Genomic DNA, 12,199 nt, shown 5'->3' with positions numbered 1-12,199 from the left:
AAAGAGCAGGGGCGACATGGGATCGTCCTGCTTAATCCCTACCTTCATGTCGATGGGAGGTGACTCCTGACCTCCTACACTGACGGAGGTTATGCAGTCCTCATAGGAATTCTGGATAATTCCAACCACATGATCGTCCACATTTCTCTTTCTGAGAGCACACTGGATATGCTCATGAGAGATGGAGTCAAAGGCCTTAGCAAAGTCCACAAATACCACTGCAAGAGGGTTGCACTCTTTTTTGCAGTGGCGGAAAAGGTCTTGCAGAACCCTAAGGTTTTCCAAGCACCCAGGGGATGATATGAATCCCCTCTGTCTAGAATTGAGTGGGCAGGCCCGCGCCAACCTCATCGTCAAGATCCTGGAAAAGAGCCTCAAAACCATGGATCCTATCGTAATCGGTCTCCAGTTGCTGATGTTCAATAGACCCTCTCGGTCCATGGTTTTTGGGATTAGTACCATACAAACTTTTTTAAAAACCTTAGGGATGACTCCTGTGCACAGCCGGTAAAGGCCGCTATGCTCTCTGCTCCATGCCCGAGGGAGCCAGCACTGGCGGTGCCACCCTTAAGAGAGTCATAGTTACTCCCGCCTTTTACCCTAGCTTCCATGAATTTATTCAACTTGACATTCAGAGCACTGGGCAGAAATTACATCGCGTCAACACCTGCCGAGAGCCCTCGTGATGCTTTGTTTTAATTAATCAGTCGGATTCCCCGGGTCCGCACCAGTTCTAAGCCGGCTGCTTAGCGCCGGCCGAGGCAGCGCGAGCTCCGGTCCCCCCGCCAACCCCCGCGCCCCCCCGGCGCTCCCCCCCGGGCCCCACGATAGGGTCCGAGAGGTTGCGCAGGGGTTTGAGGGGAGGCGAGGGCGTCGCGCGCGCTCGCCGAAGCCGGGGCGATCCGCCAGAAGGGAGCGGAGCGTGTCCGGACTCGCCGCACGCCCGCACGCCCACCCGCACGCCCACCCGCACGCAGACGGCGCCACCCCCCACCCTGCCGGGCCAAAGAACATCGCCGAGTCGGTGGCGGCTGTCCTCGGCGGCGGCAGTACGCGGCGGCGGCGGGGAAAGGGGGACACAGCGGCAGATGAGGCGACGAGGCAACGGAGGCAGCTCGCCCAGCTGACGCACCACGCACGATCCCCGTTTCATGCTACCGGCCCAGCCCTTCGAGCCAATCCTTGTCCCGAAGTTACGGATCTGACTTGCCGACTTCCCTTACCTACATTGTTCCAACACGCCAGAGGCTGTTCACCTTGTAGACCTGATGCGGATATGGGTACGGCCCGGCGCGAGATTTACACCCTCTCCCCCGGATTTTCAAGGACCGGCGAGGGCTCGCATGGACGCTGCCGGAGCCGCGACGCTTTCCAGGGCACGGGACCCTCTCTCGGGGCGAACCCATTCCAGGGACAGCCCCTGCCCTTCACAAAGAAAAGAGAACTCTTCCCAGGGCCCCCGCCAGCTTCTCCAGGATCGTTCGCGTTGCCGCACTGGGCGCCTCTCAGCGACCGTCTCCGCCACCTCCTGGTTCGGGGATCTGAGCCCGACTCCCTTTCGATCGGCCGGGGGGCGACGGAGGCCATCGCCCCTGCCCTGTGGGAAACGGCACTCGCCTACCTCTTAGGACCGACTCACCCATGTCCAAGCGTTGTTCACATGGAACCCTTCTCCACTTCGGCCTTCAAAGCTCTCATTTGAATATTTGCTACTACCACTAAAATCTGCACCCGTGGCAGCTCCACCCGGGCCCTCGCCCCAAGGCTTCTGCGCTCACCGCGGCAGCCCTCCTACTCGTCGCGGCGTAGCCCCCGAGGCTCACTCGCGTGGCCGGCGATGGCTGGGTATGGGACCGACGCTGCAGCGCCATCCATTTTCAGGGCCGGTCGATTCGGCAGGTGAGTTGATACACACTCTTTAGCGGGTTCCGACTTCCATGGCCACTGTCCTGCTGTCTGTATCGACCGACACCTTTCGTGGGGTCTGATGAGCGTCGGCATCGGGCGCCTTAACCCGCCGTTCGGTTCATCCCGCAGAGCCAGTTCTGCTTACCAAAAGTAGCCCACTAAGCGCTCGCAATTCCACGCCACTGTTCCAAAAGCCAGCGAGCCGGTCTTCTTACCCGTTTAAAATAGGTTGAGGCTGTTTCGGCCCCAAGGCCTCTAATCATTCGTTTTACCAGATAAAACTGCGGACAAGAGCGCCAGCTATCCTGAGGGAAACTTTGGAGGGAACCAGCTACTAGATGGTTCGATTAGTCTTTCGCCCCTATATAAGAACATAAGAACATAAGAAAGTTTACAAACGAGAGGAGGCCATTCGGCCCATCTTGCTCGTTTGGTTGTTAGTAGCTTATTGATCCCAAAATCTCATCAAGCAGCTTCTTGAAGGATCCCAGGGTGTCAGCTTCAACAACATTACTGGGGAGTTGATTCCAGACCCTCACAATTCTCTGTGTAAAAAAGTGTCTCCTATTTTCTGTTCTGAATGCCCCTTTTTCTAAACTCCATTTGTGACCCCTGGTCCTTGTTTCTTTTTTCAGGCTGAAAAAGTCCCTTGGGTCGACACTGTCAATACCTTTTAGAATTTTGAATGCTTGAATTAGGTCGCCACGTAGTCTTCTTTGTTCAAGACTGAACAGATTCAATTCTTTTAGCCTGTCTGCATATGACATGCCTTTTAAGCCCGGAATAATTCTGGTCGCTCTTCTTTGCACTCTTTCTAGAGCAGCAATATCTTTTTTATAGCGAGGTGACCAGAACTGCACACAATATTCAAGATGAGGTCTTACTAGTGCATTGTACAGTTTTAACATTACTTCCCTTGATTTAAATTCAACACTTTTCACAATGTATCCGAGCATCTTGTTAGCCTTTTTTATAGCTTCCCCACATTGTCTAGATGAAGACATTTCTGAGTCAACAAAAACTCCTAGGTCTTTTTCATAGATTCCTTCTCCAATTTCAATATCTCCCATATGATATTTATAATGTACATTTTTATTTCCTGCGTGCAGTACCTTACACTTTTCTCTATTAAATGTCATTTGCCATGTATCTGCCCAGTTCTGAATCTTGTCTAGATCATTTTGAATGACCTTTGCTGCTGCAACAGTGTTTGCCACTCCTCCTACTTTTGTGTCGTCTGCAAATTTAACAAGTTTGCTTACTATACCAGAATCTAAATCATTAATGTAGATTAGGAATAGCAGAGGACCTAATACTGATCCCTGTGGTACACCGCTGGTTACCACACTCCATTCTGAGGTTTTTCCTCTAATCAGTACTTTCTGTTTTCTACATGTTAACCACTCCCTAATCCATGTACATGTGTTTCCTTGAATCCCAACTGCGTTCAGTTTGAGAATTAATCTTTTGTGCGGGACTTTGTCAAAAGCTTTCTGGAAATCTAAATAAACCATGTCATATGCTTTGCAATTATCCATTATCGATGTTGCATCCTCAAAAAAATCAAGCAAGTTAGTTAGGCACGATCTCCCTTTCCTAAAACCATGTTGACTGTCTCCCAGTACTCTGTTACCATATAGGTAATTTTCCATTTTGGATCTTATTATAGTTTCCATAAGTTTGCATATAATAGAAGTCAGGCTTACTGGTCTGTAGTTACCTGGTTCAGTTTTGTTTCCCTTTTTGTGGATCGGTATTACGTTTGCAATTTTCCAGTCTGTCGGTACCACCCCTGTGTCAAGAGACTGCTGCATGATCTTGGTTAGCGGTTTGTAAATTACTTCTTTCATTTCTTTGAGTACTACTGGGAGGATCTCATCCGGCCCAGGGGATTTGTTTATTTTAAGAGCTCCTAGTCCCTTTAACACTTCTGCCTCAGTTATGCTAAAGTTATTTAAAACTGGATAGGAACTGGATGACATGTGGGGCATGTTGTCAGTATCTTCCTTTGTAAAAACTTGTGAAAAGTAATCATTTAACATATTTGCTATTTTTTTTTCTTCCTCTACGATTTTGCCATTTGTATCTCTTAAACATTTAATCTCCTCTTTGAATGTTCTCTTGCTGTTGTAATATTAGGTATATGGCTGTTACCCAGGTATACGGGGACCGAGTACGACCGATTTGCACGTCAGGACCGCTGCAGACCTCCACCAGTGTTTCCGCTGGCTTCGCCCTGCCCAGGCATAGTTCACCATCTTTCGGGTCCTACTGCATGCGCTCATGCTCCACCTCCCTGGCGAAGCGGGGCAAAGGCGGGCGGGCGGTGACGGGGGTGGTTGTCGTTGCCCCACGGACGGGCCGGGGATCCCGCCTCGGCCGACATGTGCTGGCCCTCACTTTCGTTGCGCCGCTGGGGTTTCGATTCGAGCCCTCCGACTCGCGCGCACGTTAGACTCCTTGGTCCGTGTTTCAAGACGGGTCGGGTGGGTAGCCGACATCGCCGCAGACCCCTGGGCGCCCCGCCGTGGACTGTGCCCTGCCCGGCAACGCAACGCGGTCGGGCCGCACTGAGGACAGTCCGGGTCGCGTCGGGAGAGGGGGTCCCGGGCCCTCTCCACCCTGGGTCCCCAACCGCGGCGGGTCGGGTTGGGGTGTGGGTGTGGGAGGGCGGGCGCGGCGGCAGTCTTCTCCCTTGGCCCCGGCGAGAAGCCGTTTGCGCCGGGGGAGATGGAACGCTCGGCGGGGGTCGCCGAGCCACCTTCCCGAAAAGCCCCAGGACATGCAGAGCCGGTCGCGGCGCACCTCCGCGGAGGGAGTGCGTCCGACGGGGAGGCCACGAAGGCGGGCTCCCGCGCGGGGCGGGACGTAGATGGGTTGGGGTGGGCGAAGCGGACGGCGACGAAACGCCAGACCCGTCTGGGCGGACCCCATCCGTTTCACGCCCTCTTGAACTCTCTCTTCAAAGTTCTTTTCAACTTTCCCTCACGGTACTTGTTGGCTATCGGTCTCGTGCCCATATTTAGCCTTATATGGAGTTTACCACCCGCTTTGGGCTGCATTCACAACCAACCCGACTCCGAGAAGACCTGACCCCTGCGCGATGGGGGCTGCCACCGGCCAGACCCCGTCTGTGGGAGCCTCGATCAGAAGGACTTGGGCCCCCCCGGTCGACGCAGAGGACGTGGTCTTCCATACACCACATTTCCCTCGCCCGCCGAGGCTGGCGGCGATTTGGCGCTGGGCTCTTCCCTCTTCACTCGCAGTTACTGGGGGAATCCTGGTTAGTTTCTTTTCCTCCGCTTATTAATATACTTAAATTCAGCGGGTCGTCTCGTCTGATCTGAGGTCAGATTCAGAGGCCTGACCCCCCCCGAAGAGGGCAACAGCAGCGCCGGTGACCATCCGTCCCCTGCCGGCCAGGCCGGGCAGGGCGGGGACTGCGTCGGGCTGCCTCGAGTTCGAAGGGCCGGAATGAAGCGATCAGGGGAACGGCGCACGCTGGCCTGCCGGCCGGGGCTGCTCCGCGGTCTTCCGAGCCTCGTGTCTCCAACGACGGCCGCACAGAGCATACGTTCGCCGCCCCAGACCTGGGCCGGGGCCAGGGCCGTAGGCGAGAACGGGGCCGCAGCCGCAGACTCCCGCCTCGCTGCTCCGAGCTCCACCCTTACGGCGGTTTCTCCTTCAGGTCTGCTTTTAGGGGGACGAAGGGAAGCAGCGTCCCCTGCGAAGCCACCCCCAGCCGCACCCGACCTCACCCAGGGCGAGGTGGAATGGGCAATCGATGGGAAAAACGACCCTCAGACAGGCGTGGCCCCGGGAGCTAGCCTGGGGCAGCAAGGTGCGTTCGAAGTGTCGATGATCAGTGTGCCCCTGCAAGTCACATTAATTCTCGCAGCTAGCTGCGTTCTTCATCGACGCACGAGCCAAGAGAGTAGTCTTTACGTCTGCGCCCATGCGCGTTCTCTCTTTCAGCCAAAAACATAAAATGAGTATCGGCCAGGTGCTCAGAGGAAGCCACCGAGGCGTTAGAACTTCCACCCGAAGGCGACGGGTACCTGGACCAGGGGGGTGCGCAGTGTAGTTTGTGGGGCGCCGTGGATGGCTCTCCGATTCGATCGTCTGGAGCCTGGAGGTGGGAGGCCAGGCGTTTTACGGGGTGGCGCCTTGCCCAGGAACTACCTGGCCCCGCAGCTATGCTCGAGACCATCGTCCTAGCACCTGGGCACCCCACGGTAGGATGCCACCGGTCAAGGGAGGAGATGCTGCGGTTCTCCATTAATGATCCTTCCCCAGGTTCACCTACGGAAACCTTGTTACGACTTTTACTTCCTCTAGATAGTCAAGTTCGATCGCCTTCTCAGGCACTCCTCCTGGGGTCGAGGGCGAGGCGCCCGCACGAGAGCGAGCGACCCCCACCCCGCGAAAGCATTTGCCAAGAATGTTTTCATTAATCAAGAACGAAAGTCGGAGGTTCGAAGACGTTCAGATACCGTCGTAGTTCCGACCGTAAACGATGCCAACTGGCAATCCGGCGGTGTTATTCACAATGACCCGCCAGGTAGCCTACGGGAAACCAAAGTGTCCGGGTTCCAGGGGGCGCTTACTGGGAATTCCTCGTTGATGGGAAAGAATTTCAATCCCTGATCCCTAGCACGCGCAGGGTTCAGCGGGTTACCCGCACCTGTCAGCGGAGGGTAGGCACACGCTGAGCCGTGCAGTGTAGCGCGCGTGCAGCCCCGGACATCTAAGGGCATCACAGACCTGTTATGGCTTCACTGCGTGCTGCTGATTCCCCGCCGGTCCCTCTAAGAAGTTGGCACGGGCCGCAAGGGGTCGCATAACTAGTTAGCAGGCCAGAGTCTCATTTGTTATCGGAATTAACCAGACAAATCGCTCCACCAACTAAGAACGGCCATGCACCAACACCCGCGGGATCGAGAAAGAGTTATCAATCTGTCAATCCTTTTCGCGTCTTGGCCCGGTGAGCTTCCCCGCGTTGAGTCAAATTAAGCCACAGGCTCCATTCCTGGTGGTGCCCTTCCGTCAATTCCTTTAAGTTTCAGCTTTGCAACAATACTCCCCCCGGAACCCAAACACTTTGGTTTCCCGGAGGCTGCCTGGCGGGTCATTGTGAATAACGCCGCCGGATCGCCAGTTGGCATCGTTTACGGTCGGAACTACGACGGTATCTGATCGTCTTCGAACCTCCGACTTTCGTTCTTGGTTAATGAAAACATTCTTGGCAAATGCTTTCGCTTTCACTCATCTTGCAGCGGTCCAAGAATTTCACCTCTAGCGGCGCAGTACGGCTGCCGCCAGCCGTCCCACTTAATCATGGCCCCGGTTCGGGAAAACCCGCAAAAACAGAACACAGGGTCCTGTTCCATTATTCCTAGCTGAAGCTGTCGGGCGAAGCGACCGTCTGCTTTGAGCACTCAGATTTTTTCAAAGTAAACGCAAAGAGCATCGGGGGGGTGGCGCCAAGAGGCAAGGGGCGGCCACCACCCCGAGATCCAACTACAAGCTTTTTAATAGCAGTAGCTTTAAGAAACGTTATAGGAGCTGGAATGACCGCGGCTGCTGGCACCAGAATTGCCCTCCAATGGATCCTCGCGACAAGGATTTAAAGTGTGCTCATTCCAATTGCAGGGCCTCGAAAGAGTCCTGCATTGTTATTTTTCGTCACTACCTCCCCGGGTCGGGAGTGGGTAATTTGCGCGCCTGCTGCCTTCCTTGGATGTGGTAGCCGTTTCTCAGGCTCCCTCTCCGGAATCGAACCCTGATTCCCCGTTACCCGTTGTCACCACGGTAGGCGCAGAAACTACCGTCGAAAGTTGATAGGGCAGACATTCGAATGAGTCGTCGCCGTCACGGGGGTGGACGTGCGATCGGCCCGAGGTTATCCAGAGTCACCAAAAGGCGTCCGGGAGGCAAGGCACCCCCGCGGGCAGGGTTTTTTTCGGTCTGATAAATGCATGCATCACCGGCCCCAAGGTCCCCTCCCTCGTTCCCGAGAGAGGGATGGTGAGGGGGTGGTAGCAGCGGGAGAAAGTTCAGTGCTCGTCGGCATGTATTAGCTCTATGATTAACACAGTTATCCAAGCAACGGTGTGAGCGATCAAAGGAGCCACAACTGATTTAATGAGCCTTTAGCAGTTTCACTGTACAAACTTGTTTGCACTTAGACATGTATGGCTTAATCTTTGAGACAAGCATATGCTACTGGCAGGATCAACCAGGGAGCCACGTGTCCTCACAGGCTGCATTGCCCGCATTGCCCGCCCTACCTCCCTCCCTCCCGAATCGCCACCACACCCAGGCCCTCCCACCAAGGGGAGAGCTTAGGAGGTGACAGAGAGCAGGGTGGGTAGGTGGGAAAAGAACAGACGAAGGAGGCTGGCGAGTTCTGCCGCTCGGCCCTCGCCCGCCCGAGAGCCAACAGAGGGTGCGGACAGAGGAACGCGACGGAGCCCGCCCGCCAAGGCAGGTGGGGGCTCGGGCACAGCGGTCGGGCACGGCGGTCAGGCACGTCGGTCCGGGGGCGTCGGTCTGGGCACCATGGTCCGGGTGCATCAGGCAGGCGGGCACCACCGCCAGAGTGGCGGGTGCCACTCACAGACGGCTCGGATACAGCTCGGGGACGGCTCGAGGATGGCTCGGGGAGAGCTCGGCTGTCCGGGGGGACCGCCTTGAGGCAAGCGAAAGCGTTCGCGAGGCCCCGGGGAGGACGCGCAACAAACGGGGACCCAAGCCCATCGGGTCATTCCCCGGGGGCTCGAGGGGGAACAACTGAGACTGCCTTGTGGACTTATCAGCCTCACCGGGAAGGGGCGCTGCGCCGAACAGACAGGCACACCTCATATCAAGCGTGTCCAAGAGACCCGAAAGATTGGGACCTGGTCACAGGAACCACCATGCCTGAACACCGGTGCGAGGCCGGCCCGCATGGCCCCTCCTTCGTCGGACTGTGACAGCCAATCGTTATTAGACGGAGAAGCGGAGGGACGGATGGTCTGATCCGAACCACCGGGGAACTAGCCCGGGCAGAAGAACTGCAACGCGAGCAAGTGTGAGGCTAGCCGGGACTCCTGGAACATAGCCCCGGCTCCGGGGGAACCGTCAACCCCAGTCGCGAACAACCGCACCTAACCGGGGTCCAGCCGCCTGCATGGACCTTCCCCTCGGCAGCAGCTCCCACCTGGGGTCATCGCTTTCAGCGCCCCTTGGAAGGCTCAGCAAACCGGAAAAGGGCTCCAGGACATCAGCAGCAGCTCGAACGGCCCACTGCTGGCTCCCACCGACCCTTGCAACTTTTCACAGCACGGGCAGGGCTCCAGGACCCCGGCAGCACCTTCCACGGTCGGACCCGCTAAAAATAGCCGACTATTAGCCCCCGCCCCACGCGGTGTCAGTAGTGCCGGCCCGGGTCATGGTCACACCACATCAGGGGCCAAACAGGACAGACCGGGCGGGCGCCGAACACTGGGGAACGGCGTCCGTCCGGGTCTGATCCTGCCCGGCGCGAGACCCCCAAGGCCGACGGTCCCCTGACGGATCAGCGGCTGGACGAGGACAAGGAACACACTCTAGAAGGGACAGACCGGGCGGGCACCGAACACTGGGGAACGGCGTCCGTCTGGGCCTAATCCTGCCAGGCGCGAGACCTCCAAGGCCGGCTGTCCCCTGATGGATCAGGGTCCGGACGCGGACGAGGAATGCACTCTGGAAGGGACATACCTGGCGGGCACCCAACACTGGGGAACGGCGTCCGTCCAGGCCTGATCCTGCCTGGTGCGAGATCTCCAAGGCCGGCTGTCCTTTGACGGATCAGGGGCCGGACGCGGACGAGTAACCGGAGCCAATACCATGCATGAACGTAGCCGGAGACCTGGGAAGGTAGCCTGGGACCGGCGGTAACTGTCAATCCAGACTGCAACACACACCACACTACGGCCGTCAAGACCAAGACCCCAAACTTGTTAAATTTGCAGACGACACAAAAGTAGGAGGAGTGGCAAACACTGTTGTAGCAGCAAAGGTCATTCAAAATGATCTAGACAAGATTCAGAACTGGGCTGACACATGGCAAATGAAATTTAATAGAGAAAAGTGTAAGGTACTGCAAGCAGGAAATAAAAATGTACATTATAAATATCATATGGGAGATACTGAAATTGGAGAAGAAATCTATGAAAGATGCAAAGAAGAGCAACCAGAATTATTCTGGGCTTAAAAGGCATGTCATATGCAGACAGGCTAAAAGAATTGAATCTGTTCAGTCTTGAACAAAGAAGACTACATGGCGACCTAATTCAAGCATTCAAAATTATAAAAGGTATTGACAATGTCGACCCAAGGGACTTTTTCAGCCTGAAAAAAGAAACAAGGACCAGGGGTCACAAATGGAGATTAGACAAAGGGGCATTCAGAAAGTCAGATCCCCAACCACAATTTCACAACCCACCCTACTTTAAAAGTAAAAGAAGGGACACGGAACACAGATATTGTCGAAAAAGGAGTTTTTTTATTGAAATTGAGAGCCGTCACTAACCCTAAACCTGACCCTAAACCTAACCTCCACCTCCAACCCTAACCCACACCCAGACTCTACCAGAGAACCGACGACTCAGCAGAAGTTAGATGTTATACAATGACATTAGAAATGCGTGTAGCAAAGGAGAAGCCATACTAATGGGGGATTTCAACTTCCCCCATATAAAATGGGAAAACCCGGTGGGTAGAACGAAGGATGAAATAGAAATGGTGGAAATGACAAATGCCTGCTTCCTAACACAATTTGTCAAGGCACCGACTAGAGGGGAGGCATGCCTTGATTTAGTCTTTTCAAAAAACGAAGATAGAATAACTAAAACAGAGGTCAGAGAACCACTGGCAAACTCAGACCACAACATGGTCTAATTTGAAGTGTTTTTTAAATCCCCAAAAGTAATAACTAAAGCTAAGGTTTACAATTTTAGAAAAGCAAACTATGAAGGTATGAAACAGAGACTAACAGAAGTAGATTGGAGTAAAATAGAGAAAACACCCACAGAAGAAGGATGGTTGTTCTTCAAAAATGTAGTACTAGAGGCGCAAAACAATTACATCCCTAAAGTAGACAAATCTAAATGTAAAACTAAATTGCCAAAATGGTTTAATAGATCAATTAAAAAAAATATTTAGCGAAAAAAGGCACTTTACAGAGCATTAAAAAAGGACCAAAAAGAAAGTACGCAGAAAGAGTACACAGAACTGCAAACGCAAGTCAAAAAGGAAGTTAGAAAGGCCAAGAGAGAAATAGAAATGAACATTGCTAAGGGAGCTAAAACCAATTCCAAAATGTTTTTCCAATATTACAACAGCAAGCGAACATTCAAAGAGGACATTAAATGTTTAAGAGATACAAATTGCAAAATCGTAGATGAAGAAAAAAAAATAGCAAATATATTAAATGATTACTTTTCACAAGTTTTTACAAAGGAAGATACTGACAACATGCCCCACATGTCATCCAGTTCCTATCCAGTTTTAAATAACTTTAGCATAACTGAGGCAGAAGTGTTAAAGGGACTAGGAGCTCTTAAAATAAACAAATCCCCTGGGCCGGATGAGATCCTCCCAGTAGTACTCAAAGAAATGAAAGAAGTAATTTACAAACCGCTAACCAAGATCATGCAGCAGTCTCTTGACACAGGGGTGGTACCGACAGACTGGAAAATTGCAAACGTAATACCGATCCACAAAAAGGGAAACAAAACTGAACCAGGTAACTACAGACCAGTAAGCCTGACTTCTATTATATGCAAACTTATGGAAACTATAATAAGATCCAAAATGGAAAATTACCTATATGGTAACAGGGTCCTGGGAGACAGTCAACATGGTTTTAGGAAAGGGAGATCGTGTCTAACTAACTTGCTTGATTTTTTTGAGGATGCAACATCGATAATGGATAATTGCAAAGCATATGACATGGTTTATTTAGATTTCCAGAAAGCTTTTGACAAAGTCCCGCACAAAAGATTAATTCTCAAACTGAACGCAGTTGGGATTCAAGGAAACACATGTACCTGGATTAGGGAGTGGTTAACATGTAGAAAACAGAAAGTACTGATTAGAGGAAAAACCTCAGAATGGAGTGTGGCAACCAGCGGTGTACCACAGGTATCAGTATTAGGTCCTCTGCTATTCCTAATCTACATTAATGATTTAGATTCTGGTATAGTAAGCAAACTTGTTAAATTTGCAGACGACACAAAAGTAGGAGGAGTGGCAAACACTGTTGCAG

At 53.2% G+C, this 12,199-nt stretch overlaps 1 non-coding gene and 1 pseudogene across 1 annotated transcript; both read right to left on the bottom strand.

The window, feature by feature from the left end:
- LOC121323734 overlaps positions 1–5,260 on the bottom strand; it is an 8,834-nt pseudogene extending 3,574 nt beyond the window's left edge.
- A 442-nt stretch (positions 5,261–5,702) lies between these two features.
- Positions 5,703–5,858, bottom strand: LOC121323716. Its single transcript, XR_005951158.1, has one exon. It is a non-coding gene; the product is annotated as a 5.8S ribosomal RNA (ribosomal RNA).
- Positions 5,859–12,199: the final 6,341 nt, after the last annotated feature.

The sequence above is a fragment of the Polyodon spathula genome, chromosome 11, assembly GCF_017654505.1.
Source record: "Polyodon spathula isolate WHYD16114869_AA chromosome 11, ASM1765450v1, whole genome shotgun sequence".
Taxonomy (NCBI): Eukaryota; Metazoa; Chordata; class Actinopteri; order Acipenseriformes; family Polyodontidae; genus Polyodon; species Polyodon spathula.
This window is presented reverse-complemented; position numbering and strand designations above follow the sequence as displayed.